Raw genomic sequence first — 13,345 nt, 5'->3', positions numbered from 1 at the left:
GTCCTTGGTGAACCCTTTGCTAATGAGCAGCTAAACCAAGATCTGACTTGGTGTCTCAGAGGAGGTTGAATAGCTCGCGGCAGCGTTGGACCAGTGACCTGGCCCACATGTGCATCATGTCCTCGTCATAAGATAAATATGCTTGTTGAATTTCCTGTAGCAAAAGATGGAGTCTCACCCCACCAGGTTCAAGAACAGCTGCTCCCCCTCTACCATCTGACTCCTCAACAAAAAACTCAATCAGGGACTTATTTAAGGTCTCGTACTTGTGCACTTTATTGTTCTCTCTGTATTGCACAGTCAGTTTGTTTGCATTCGTTATCTGTTTACAGTTCTTTTATATATATATATACATGGTGCACAGTTTTATTTGCAATACAATAAGTGGCAATCTTGCTTCGACCACAGAAAAAGAGTCTCAGTGTTGTATGTGAGGCCATGTATGTTCTCTGACAATAAATCTGAAATCTGAGTCATCACTGCATCGACAAGAGAAAATCGGGAGAACACGGACCAGTCCTCATCGAGGGGTCAGCAGTGGAGAGGATCAGGAACTTCAAATTCCTGGGTGCCAATATCTCTGAGAATCTGTTTTGGAGCCTCCATGTTGATGCAATCACGAAGAAGGTTCACCAGTAGCTATACTTTGTGAGGAGTTTTGGTGAAACTCGCAAAAACTTCTTCAGGTGTACCTTGGAGAGCAATCTGGCTGGTTGTATCACTCTCTGGTATAGAGGAGCCAACACTCAGGACAAGAAAAATCTCCAGAGGGTTGTTGACTAGGCCCACGACATCATGGGCACCAGTCTTCACTCCACCGAGCACATCTACAAGAGATGCAGCCTCTATCCTCAAGGACCCAGACCATCCCTCTCATACTGCTACCATCAGGGAGGAGGTGCAGAAGCCTGAAGACGAGCACTCAGCAGCACAAGGACAGCTTCTTCCCCTCCGCCATCAGATTCCTGAATGGGCAATGAACCACAGGCATGACCTCACTTTCTTCTATTTTCTTGCACCATTGCATTTATTTTTAAAATGTAATTTATAGCAATATTTGCTTCGACAAAACAACAAATTCTATGATGTGTTTAGGACAATAAATTCTGATTCTGAGCACTATTCTCATCTGCGTGGATGATGCGCTTTGTTGACAGAGTGGGAGAAGGCTTCTAGAGAAAATTCTTTGCCTCGTCCAGACGCTGTGGGACCTGCTAAGTTTCTCCAGCACTTTTGTGTATTAACTACAATCACCGCAGAATTTCTTGAGATCTCATTTCAAGAATCCGCAGAATCACTTGAGAAACTCAGAAAGTGACGATGCTGGAATTTTGAGCAGACAAAAATGCTTGAGGAACTCAGCGGGTCTGACAGCATCCATGAGTAGAAATGGACAGTCAACATTTTGGGTTGAGTCTCTTCATCAAGATCAAGATACAAAGGCGAAATTACATTTATAAAGGGTGAAAGAAGCTAGGCGAGGTGATGGGGTACAGAGCAGAAGGAGTGAGAGATGGAGAGACAGGTAGAAAGACAAACGATGCAGGGAGAGATGAGAAAGAAGTAAAAAAGTACATTTTCAATTAGACATACAGCACTGTAACAGGCCAATTCAGCCCTACGAGTCCATGCTGCCCAATTTACACCCCATTAACCTACACCAGTATATTTTTGAAGGGTGGGAGGAAACCGCACCCAGAGAGAAAACACAGGGAGAACGTACAAACTCCTTACAGACAGGGTGGGATTCAAACCCAGGACCAGTCAGGAGGTTATCCAAATTAGAAAAAATCAGTGCGAATAGGTTTAAGGCTGTCCAGGAGAAATAATTTTAAATTTAGACATACTGCACAGTATAACAGGCCCTTTCAGCCCACAAGCCTATGCAGCCCAATTACTCCCAAATAACCTACAACCCCCGTATGTTTTAAAGTTCATTGTTCACCAACTTTACGGTTGGCCTCACTCCAACAATGGATAAGGCAAAGGACAGACATGCCATTGTAGGAACGGTTGGGAAGTTAAAATGGTTGGCCTCGGGAAGCTCGTTTGGACCCACAAGCAGAGTGTAGGTATTCAGCGAGGGAAGAATATACCTAACCTGGATTTGTCTTCAGAAAACAGGTGCAATTATGTATTTTACATTTTTTCTTAATAATACAACGTGGTGGAGGCCAATTCTGGCCATTGAAACCCATGCCTCCCAATTATACTCAGTTAACCTACCAACACGTTTGGAGGGTGGGAGGAAACCATGAACCCAGAGGAAACCCATGTAGACATGGGGAGAAATACAAACTCCTTACAGACAGCGTTGGATTCGAACCTGGGTCGCTGCCGCCGTTTTAATGTTGCACTAACTGCTACACCCAAACCTAATCCATTTGAATACCCATGAGCCACTGCTTCACCTATTGCTGCAAAGCTTTTTTTTAAAACATCCTCAGCAGATCTGTTGAATTTCCTGGGCAGTTCTAAACTTACTCTGAGTGAATCAGCCTTGGCACAATGGATGCCACTTACTCATCTCAATCAGCCTTACCCTCCAGGGACTTACATCACGCTCCAGGTGGACATTCCATTGCAGAACCAATAGTGTTGCAGAGTTGGAGGTGCTGTTGAATTGTAAAAAGCACACAATAAATGCTGGAGGAACTCAGCCAGTCTCACAGCGTTCATAGGAGGCAAATAAATATTATCAACGTTTCGGGCCTGAGCCCTTCTTCAAGATAAAAACAAAAACCAGGCAGGTGTTTGTGTAAAGATTGGGGAGGGAAAGGGGGAAGAATGGGAAGGGGAGGAGTCCAGACCCACAAACAAAAGGATATGGTAAGAGGAAAGGTGAGAATTAATTTTGGCTCTGTGAAAGGAAACAGAAGGAAAAGGGAAGAGAGAGACAGACAGACATACAGAATTAGAGGAAAGGAGACAGGGGATAAGATGGGGAGGGTGGGGTTTAACTGAAACTGGAGATGTCGATGTTAATGCCATCTGGATGGAGGGTGCCCAGATGGAAGATGAGGTATTGTTCCTCCAAGTTCCAACTTTAACTGTTGAATTGTTAAAAGAGGCCATTCCTGTCCAATATTTATGCTGAACTAACAACTAAAACAAACAGATAATACTGTCTGTTGTTTATGGGAGCTTGCTGTGTATAAATTACACATCACATTTCCTGCAAGATTGCACTTGAAAAGGTACTTCACTCTGGGCCATCCTGAGGATTTGGAAGGTGTGATGGCAAGAAAATCTGTTTTTCCTTCCTCCTTTCTTTCATTCTGACATTGACTTGATGGTGTGAACTTTCTCACCCATGCTCTCAATATGCTTAAAATTTGCTCTCCATGAATGAAAAGCAGTGAGAACATAATGACATGAGCATAGAATTCTCTCCTGAATGCAGAAGTCACGTAGATACACAAATAGCATAGCCACGTTCCATTTGTCTTTGAAAATATATTTCAGCTATTAATCTCAAGATCATAGTCTAAAGATTCAAAGAGGGATTTGTAACAGTTCAATCAGTTCCCTCCTGTTAGACTCTGTCTCATTTAATAATATTTCTCCAGATTGCTGTAATATGGAGTGAGAATTCTCCTCCCACGTGTCCCGTCAGAGCGCAGATTGTTGGGTTTTATTTTGTGCTGTAAAGCATTTACATCTATACTGTAAACATGCCAGTCTCCGACACTACAAAACAAACAAGCTCACCACCTTACAGGCTGCCAGTGCAATACAGCTGCTGTACTTCCACAGAGTGATTTGCTCCTCTTATATTCTGTGTGCACATAAACAAAAGGGTCTCTTTTCCCATTCGTGGTGAGGCTGGTATCTATTGCTCTTGAATTGAGAGGCTTTTGACGTTTTGCTTTAAATTTAGACATACAGAACAGTAACAGGCCCTTTCAGCGCACGAGACCTGCGCAGCCCAATTACACCTACACACCCCACCCCTGCAGTATGTTTTTAATGGTAGAAGGAAACCGGAGCACCCGGAGGAATCCCACATAGACACGGGGTGAACATAAAAACCCTTTAAAGACAACACGGGATTCGAACCCCGATCCCAATCGCCGATGCTGTAATAGCGTTGCACTAACTGCTACACAAACCGTGATACCCAAGGCCACCTCATGGGAAGTTAAGACAGAATAATATTGGGGGCCAGATGGAGAAAAGTTCTCCTTTATCCCTCCTTGTACAGGTATCCATGATCTGGACAGGTTTTAAGAACAATGTAGGAGGTATATTCCAGTTTATGAATTTAGATTGTCCAGCTATTTTGGTAAATTTCTGCTCAATCTAACTCTGGATCAACAATAGGTCCCTGGATTTCCAGCGTAGTTATTTAAACACCATTCCACCAATATGTTTGAGGGTCATAAGTGCCATCCCTGCCAAATTCACCAAATAAAACACCAAATTCAATGGTGTAGAACAGGGTGGGCAACTTTTTTTAAAACTCACATACCACGTTAAGTAATTCCTGTGCCATAAGAGCTCAGTGATTGGTAAGGGATTCCTTAAGGTGGGATGTGAGTGGGAAGGGAAGGTTGAGAATCACTGCTCTAGACCCAATTGTTACTGAAATATTTTGCTCGAGAAAAATTGTCATTGGCCCATTTCCTTTGGAGTTATGAAGCCATGCACACAACGAGTCAATTAGGGACGATTAAAACAGTGTTTTCAAACTTTTTCTTTCCACTCACATACCACCTTAAGCAATCCCTTACTAATCACAGAGCACCTATGGCATAGGGAATACTTAAGGTAGAATGTGAGTTTAAAAAAAAAGGTTGCCACCCCTGATGCACATGGAACATTACAGCACAGTGCAGGCCCTTCAGCCCACGATGTTGGCTGACCCATATATACCTCCCAAAAAGAACTAAACACTCCCTTCCTCATATCCCTCTATTTTTCATTCATCTATGCACCTATCTCTTAAATGCCCTATTTTTCCAGCCTTTCCCACCAGCCCTGGCAATGCTTTCCAGGCACCCACCACTCTCTGTGTGAAAAACCTACCCCTGATGATGGGCGATGTTCTAAATACCTTGCAACTCAAATGCCAACACTTAGAAGGTGCTTTATCTTGTATGAATCATTGCCTTAAAGGTCATTAAAAAGCATCAAAGCTTTTTTCTTCCACCTGCTCCCACAACTAAAACATAGATTACTGTGCCAAATATTTATTTTTATAACCATTTTGCATTCTTTATTCACTTATTCGAGTCTCTTGGTTTAAAGAAATGACATTAAAAAAAATCTCTATTAATGTCATAACACTGAGAACACTAATAATTTCCGCAGCACTAATATCCACTCTCCAGCTGGATTGCATTAGTGTCAATTTCTCCAGTTTCTGCAGCCCACTCCCCGTTATCCCACATCCCTCTGTCTCCTTTCCTCCAGCTCTCCATCCCCTTCCCTCTCCATTCACAGGGCCATCCCCTCCCCCTTTTTGCTGGTGTGCCCTCCCTCCCTCATCCACCTGTTACCTCCTGCCTGTGGGGACTGTGCTCCTCCCCTGCACCTCCCCATCCCACAAATTTGTTCGGACACCTTCCAACATTTTTAATTACCTTGGTGAGGGGCTCAAGCCAGAAACGTTGATAACGTGCCTTTACCTTTACTAAAAAAAGGTCAGTTGGACCTGTTAAGTTTCTCCAGCATTGTGTTTTTACTTCAACCATGGTGCCTGCAGACTTCCATTCAGCACAACCTTGACCGTTAAACAAGCTTCCCAAGTATTTTCTCATAGCTCCCTTACACAAGGCATTGATCTGGTTAATACTCTTCAAACCATACCTCCTCACATCGGAGAGAAGGCTAAAGAATATGAAAGCATGCACCAATGAGCTTAAAGACAATCTGCAGGAGGAACTCAGTGGACGAACCTGATTGGTTGCAGCAAGCAACCATTTCAGTTTATCTGTACATTGTACTAATGTATATGCTATTCTCAGCTCACCTTGTATATTTGCCCGATATCAGAAAAATTGTGACTCGCGGCCCGCGCCAACACAGGAAATGGCCGTTGAACACAGCAATCGGCAAAATGTCGTGCGGGCTGAAACACTCGTTTCTATAGGCCTCTGGCCAATCAGCTTCAGTGGATCCCAGGGGACCCAATCAGGGCCTGGGCATCCGAGATAACCAATCGGCAGCCGGCCCACTCAAGTAACGCCCTGGTGGTGATGCGGCTGAACTGACCATAGAAGGCAGATTTGCCAGTGAATGAACTCAGTGTCGAATACACTCTACTGGTGTGTGTGTCTTTCTTCTGCAGATTCGAGCTACAGCCTTCGGGCTATAACCGAGAGCTATAACCTAGCTGTTTCCACAGCGACCTCGCTGCAACCCCTTCGCCGACACCTGGAATCCCAGGCGGATGACTACTCAAAAGAGAAGCAGTGCAGGTGGAACTGAGAATAGTGAATCCATGCATGGGAGCACACAGCATCTTTGAGCAGGTGACAGAAGGTGTGGACCATCCCATAACTACCCACCCTTCCACCTCATCAGACATTCCTACCCACCTGGGGAGGAGTCTTTGATTTCCACTTCAACATCATCAGCCATCACAGAACTGGAGCAGAGCTGTCACCGTCAAGTCCGAGGGATTGCCTAAGAACAAGAATGTAAATGTTATGAGGCAGCTTTTGCTCTGTATTGGAACCCTTCCATTATGAAGACAGAATACTACAGTAAAATCCCTGATATCCAGAATTCAAGCAACCAGCAGCCTCAAGCAACTGGCAATAAAATTAAGGAAAATAAATGTTAATATTTAAAATAATTAAGAATAACATAACAGGTAAAAAATAGGTAATTTTAAAATTGCAAAAGTAAATGTTCTCTGAAGTAACACATAAACCTTTGGTGAAGATGGGAGTAAATATTTAGCCAGCGAAGGGCCTTGGTCGAGCTTTGCTCGTAGCAGCTATTTGAATAAAGTTGTGTGAAACAGCAATGGGGTCGCCCAGGATGAAGAGCTGGTTGATGCTACTCACCATTGGGGAGACTCTCTTAAAGTGTCTCCTTCTCCCTGCTTAATAAGAGTCATCTCAGTCAGAGGCTTAAACTGTAAACTTGGGTGAGGGGGGGAATTAATTATCTATAATGTAATTGTTCGACTTTCAGCAGCTACGTGGAGGGGGAGGAACCTGCAGATGCGGCGATGGTTAAATGTTTTCAAAGAATGCGTCTGATAAAAAAGTAAAATGCTTTAAGGTTTATATATTCAGGCAAGTGAATTTGTTCAGTGCAATTACACTGTAATATGTTTGTTTTTTAATCTGTTTATTCTTAATACAGGTGTACAGTTCGGCTTTGTAAGAGTAGGTCTCAAGCAACTGGAAAATACACTTATTTGACATCTACCAATCCTCTTAGGTGCTGGAGACCAGAGTTTCGCCAGTATTGAACTGCTTAATTGCATGCTGCACCTGGATACATGATATTAGTGACTGGTGTACACCTCAGACTAGGGAATTTGCATGTGTCTCGGTAACTGCGTAAGTTTCTCTCTAGCACTTCAGATTTCTCCCCACATCCCAAAGATTCCCACTCGTGTAAGTGACTAGTGGGAGAATCAGGAGGGTGTGTATAATAGAATAGGTTGCAGGGAATGGGTTCATTCAGTAATGGGCTGAATGGCCATCAGCAAGAATAGAGGACAATTGTCTCTCTCTGATCAGTAATTCCAGGCATGGACCAATGTGGTGAACTTCTGACACCCCTTTAACATATTCTTGGAATCCACCCAATTGTATCAAAATGTTATGCCCACCCTTTAGTCTTGCAAGAAGGGAATATTCCATATTTTGCTAAAGAGCAAAAGGGATGGATGTAAAAGCATCATCTGTGCCAGCTACACACACTTGGGTAAATGAATGAAAGACTATAGTTTATTTTCCCCCTGGCAGATTTGAAGTGTGATCACCAGCTCCAAATAATAGATATTTCTAAATGTTTATAATAAAGTATCAAAGTATTGATGTGGATTGAGAACTGGCTGGCAGGTAGAAGACAGAGATTTGGGATAAATGGCTCGTTTTCTGAGTGGCAGGCGGTGACCAGTGGGGTGCCACAGGGATCTGTACTGGGACCCCAGCTGTTCACAATTTACATTAGTGATCTGGATGAGGGGATTGGATGTAATATCTCCAAATTTGCAGATGACACTAAGCTAGGAGGGGTTGTGTGCATGGAAGAGGGGGTCAGGAAGCTCCAGTGTGATTTGGATAAATTGAGGGACTGGGCAGATACATGGCAAATGCACTACAATGTGGATAAATGTGAGGTTATCCACTTTGGTAATACAAACCAGAGGGCAGATTACTATTTGAATGGCAATAGATTAAGAGATGGGGAAATGCAGAGAGACCGAGGGGTACTTGTACATCAGTCTCTGAAGGCGAGCATGCAGGTACAGCAGGCGATTAAAAAGGCCCTTCATATCAAGAGGGTTTGAGTATAGGAACAAGGATACCTTACTGCAGCTGTACAGGGCCTTGGTGAGACCCCACCTGGAGTATTGTGTGCAGTTTTGGTCACCTTATCTAAGGAAGGATGTTCTTGAAATGGAGGGAGTGCAGAGGCGATTCACCAGGCTGATACCTGGAATGGCAGGAATGACTTATGAGGAAAGATTGCGCAAATTGGGATTGTACTCGCTGGAGTTTAGAAGATTGAGAGGGGATCTCATAGAGACATATAAAATTCTGGCAGGACTGGACAGAATGGATGCAGATGGGATGTTTCCAATGGTGGGGGAGTCCAGAACTCGGGGCCATGGTTTGAGGATAATAGGCAAACCATTTAGGACCGAGATGAGGAGGAATTTCTTTACCCAGAGGGTGGTGAATCTGTGGAATTCATTGCCACAGAGGGCAGTAGAGGCAGGTTCATTAAATATATTTAAGAGGGAATTAGATCTATTTCTTCAGTATAAGGGTATTAAAGGTTACGGAGAGAAGGCGGGGACGGGGTACTGAACTTTAAGATCAGCCATGATCTCGTTGAATGGCGGAGCAGGCTCGAAGGGTCGAATGACCTACTCCTGCTCCTATCTTCTATGTTTCTATGTTTCTATCATCGGATATTGTTACTGTGCATTTAACATCAGCTTGGTGTAAATGAGAATAATATTGCATTCAGTATCCCAATTTGTTAGTTTATTCTGCTCTCGGCGTGAGTCCTAGGCTGAAGAACAATATGCATTTTGAATTCACACAATGAATCCACCTGAGATCATGTGAATTAAGCTTTTGATTAACTGGAAATGACATTATGGTGTTAGCATGTCATGGATGAGAACCCTTCTCACTTTGGCAAATGTTGTTTGCTTTCTCTTTTGCTGCTTAAGTGTCCACAGCAATCATTTAAGGGCACTGTAAACCATTATCTAAAAATTACCCAGCTAGATGTCGCTGTGCGTGACAGGCTCCTACGTGGAGTTTGAGCCGTAGTCAGTATCGCTCTGCTCAAAGCTGAGATCATGGGCTATTCTAGTCCAGGTCTACTGAGTCTCCTTAAAATTAAACCTCAAAGACTGGCATTTGGTTGAATGCTTACACGACCAGGCAATTTAAACAGATTAAAGCAACTTGTATAACTCCTACAACATTCTTTCCTCAATTAACATTCACAAAATCTTTTCCCTGCATCTGCTACTTTGCCTTCCTTTGTCACCTCTTCCCTAGTGTTATCCCTTAATTTTGTGGGTTTCAAGAGCCCCATTCCTCCTGTGATGCAGGTGAAATAAAGCAGCAGTGTTGGTATAACACTGCGTGAGGTGCGAGCACACATCATATGCTGAAACTACTTGAACACATAAAGTATGACCACGTGCACAAATATAAAACAAACATGTCACTCAACAAGCATTCACAATTAAACACAATCCAACTTTTCTGATTTACCAAGGAACCCATGGAGCCCATATGCAAATGCAAAACCTGATCAGGAGTAATGAGAGTTGTTATGGATGTACATATAAAATTGTAGACTAGTGGTAAGTGGGAGAATCAGGAGTGGTGTGCATGTCAATAGGTTACTGGGAATGGGATTGTTCTGAGCTGGCATACATTTGATGGGCTGAATGGCCATCAACGAGAAATGAGGACCATTTGTCTCGATCTGGTCTGTAATTCCAGACACACCAAGTACAATACCAGGACAGAAAAAAGGGTAATACATGTAAAAGGATATATATAGAGAAGTAGACTGAAACACGGAAGTCTGCAGATGCTGTGATTGAAGTGAAAACACAGAAATATTGGAGGAGCTCAACCACTCTCAAAGCATCCATAGGAAGCCCAATAAGAAGGGCTCAGCTCCAAAACTTTTCTGAACGTACACACACATTACAATCATGTGCGCTTAGAATTAGAAGGGGGGAGTTAGGTTAGTTAAGTCAATAGTGATAAGTTAAAGTATAATTCTGTTTTCAAATTTAAAGATAATTAAAAGCAATCTTTGTTTAAGTAACCATTTGTCTTGGTGAATATCTATTGCTGCTGGGTTTTGGGGTTCTCTGGCCTCATAACAATACCTTTACCACCCCCCCCCCCCCATGGACGCTGCAAGACCTGCTAAGATCCTTCAGCATTTCTGTGGTTTCAGATAGATAAATATTCAAGTTGCAGTTAAAATGAAATAAAAAATGATGTTAATAGCGCAAAAATATCTTTTGGTGGTCGCAGATAGTTTTTGGCTAGGGTTAGGGCAGCATGAAGTAGTTCAAGAGCCCGTTTGATTAAAACTGGTCTTAGACGTGGAGGTGCTGGACTTCAGGCCTTTGTTCCTGCTGCCTGAAGGAGTAATGAGAAGAGGTCATGACTGGGCTAGCGGTTCTTGCATGATGCTTTCAATTTTAAATTTAGACATACAGCATGGTGACAGGCCCTTCCGGCTCACAAGATCATGCTGCCAAATTACAAATAATTAACTTACAAAACCCAGGTATGTTTTGATGGGTAGGAGGAAACCGGGGCGCCCAGAGGAATCCCGTGTAGGCACGGGGAGAAGGTACAAACTCCTGACACACAGAGCTGGATTTGAACCGCTGTTTGCTGGTGCTGTAACAAAGTGAAGCTAACCGTCACACTAACCATGCCGTATCAGTGGTTCTCAACCTTTTTCTTTCCACTCACATCCCACTTTAAGTAATCCCTATGCCATTGGTGCTCTGTGATTAGTAAGGGATTGCTTAAGGTGGGATGTAGGTGGAAATAAAAAATTTGAAAAAACACTTTTTTAAATGTTCCTGATTGACTCGTCATATGCACAGTTTAAAAGGAAATGGGCCAATTTCCTTGTAATTTTTCTCAAGCAAAATATGTCAGTAACAATTGGGTCTCAAGCAGTGGTTTTCAACCTTCCCTTCCCACTCACATCCCACCTTAAGCAATCCCTTACTAATCACAGAGCACCGATGGCATAGGGATTACTTAAAGTGGGATGTGAGTGGAAAGAAAAAGGTTGAGAACCACTGCTATAAATGTTATTGAGTCAACATTTCACCTCATTGAGTTCTACAGCATGGAAACAGACCCTTTGGCAAGTTGTGCACTAATGAGAGGCCTGAGTCCAACCTTGATTGACGGGTGATGTGACTTCCAAATAAGTTTCAGATGGAGAGGACATGTGACCACTTGCAATTCACACATTCCAGACAGGCAGAGAGGCCACATTTTCTCCATACACAAGGACATAGCCCCAAGATCCAGGGTACTAGCTTTTGAACAGAGATGAGGAGGAACCTCTTTTCCCAGGGGGTGATGAACAGATGAAATTCGTTGCCTATTGAAGCAGTGGAGGCGACCTCAGTAAACACAAGGTTGGATAATTTTTTTACACAGTAGGGGAATGAAGGGTTATGGGAAAAGGCAAGTAGGTGGAGATGAGCCCATCATCGGATCAGCCATGACCTCATTGAGTGACAGAGCAGCCTTGACAAGCTAATGTGTAAAGCTGGACATTCGTCACTGACAGTGTCCTCCCACTTCATGGTGGCAGTGTTTGTACCATCTCCTTAAGCTCAGAGATCTATTAAAACAAACCATCTCTTACAGGCTGAAAGTGTAATAGGCTGAGGTCCTGCTATGTACTTTCAGCTGCTCTTACTGCCACATTAGAGCTGTGTTGAGGAAGATTTATGGATGGTTGTATTTGCTTAGCAATAAAACCAGTGGGATACTGAAGAACACCAGAGGAAACATCATCTCTCAAGTTACATTTCAATATCTTTTGACAAATATCCAGGCATGTGATTTAGAGAGTGCTACTTTTTAAAGAGAAAAAAGAGATTAATTGTCATGAGTAACTTGTCATGTTGTGAAATATGACATTTGATTAGAATCTGAAAATTTTGCTGCTTGTATACGCTTACAAAACACTCCATAAAATCATATGAATTATTTGGAGCGTGTAAGCTTGGATCGTGGGTGCAGCTGATGGTTGGGGTGGGGTCATTTTGAAAGGTGGTGTGACCTTGTAGCAATGTTTCAGAGATTTTTATTTTCTGGGGAGGTGACATTCACAGCAAGCACAGAACCTTTCCCAACTTACACATCGAGCACTTAGAAGGCAAACCTCAGTCTAAATCTTCAGCTTGTACTTGTGAACCATTTGCATTTGTGTCTGCAGCGACTTGGTGGCTCATACTTTCACTTCTGAGTCAGAAGGTTGTGGGTTGAAGTCCCGCTGCAGAGACAAGAGTGCAAAAAAAATCCAAGGTAACAATGCATTGCAGTCACGAGGGAGGGATGCACAGATGGAGATGCCATCTTTTCGAAAAGCTATTAATCTGATTCCTTCTCTGCCTTCTCAACTGGACATAAAGGATCCCATGGCACTGTCTGCGAGATGAGCTGAAGACTTATTCTTTCTGTCCTGGTAAATATTCATCCCTCAATCAACCTTACTAACAGAGTGCGTGGGTTGTTGGGCTGAAACTTACTTCCATCTTGCTGACAACACTGTGTGGGACAGCTGAAAATATCCATTTCTGACTTCCATACCTGTGCTTTGAAGTCAGGGACAAATTGGAGGTTGGACACTGTCACATCTGACCTCCTCACTCCACTGCCAGCCACTGCACCGAATAAATCCCTGACCTTGATTTAACAAAAATGGAAATGGTTTGTTTATTGTTCCTCATTTTAATCATTTTTAATTGCAGGTCAGACTCTTGAATAGAAACCACAAGTTAGCCAGCACAAATAGACCTGCCTGCATGATTAAAACAGTACATTTTCACTTTTTAAATTGTTTTTAAAATTTGGAGATATAGCGTGATAGGCCCATAGCCTGTGCCGTCCCAATGCACCCAATT

The sequence above is a fragment of the Narcine bancroftii genome, chromosome 2, assembly GCF_036971445.1.
Source record: "Narcine bancroftii isolate sNarBan1 chromosome 2, sNarBan1.hap1, whole genome shotgun sequence".
NCBI lineage: Eukaryota > Metazoa > Chordata > Chondrichthyes > Torpediniformes > Narcinidae > Narcine > Narcine bancroftii.
Note: the sequence above shows the minus strand (reverse complement) of the source record.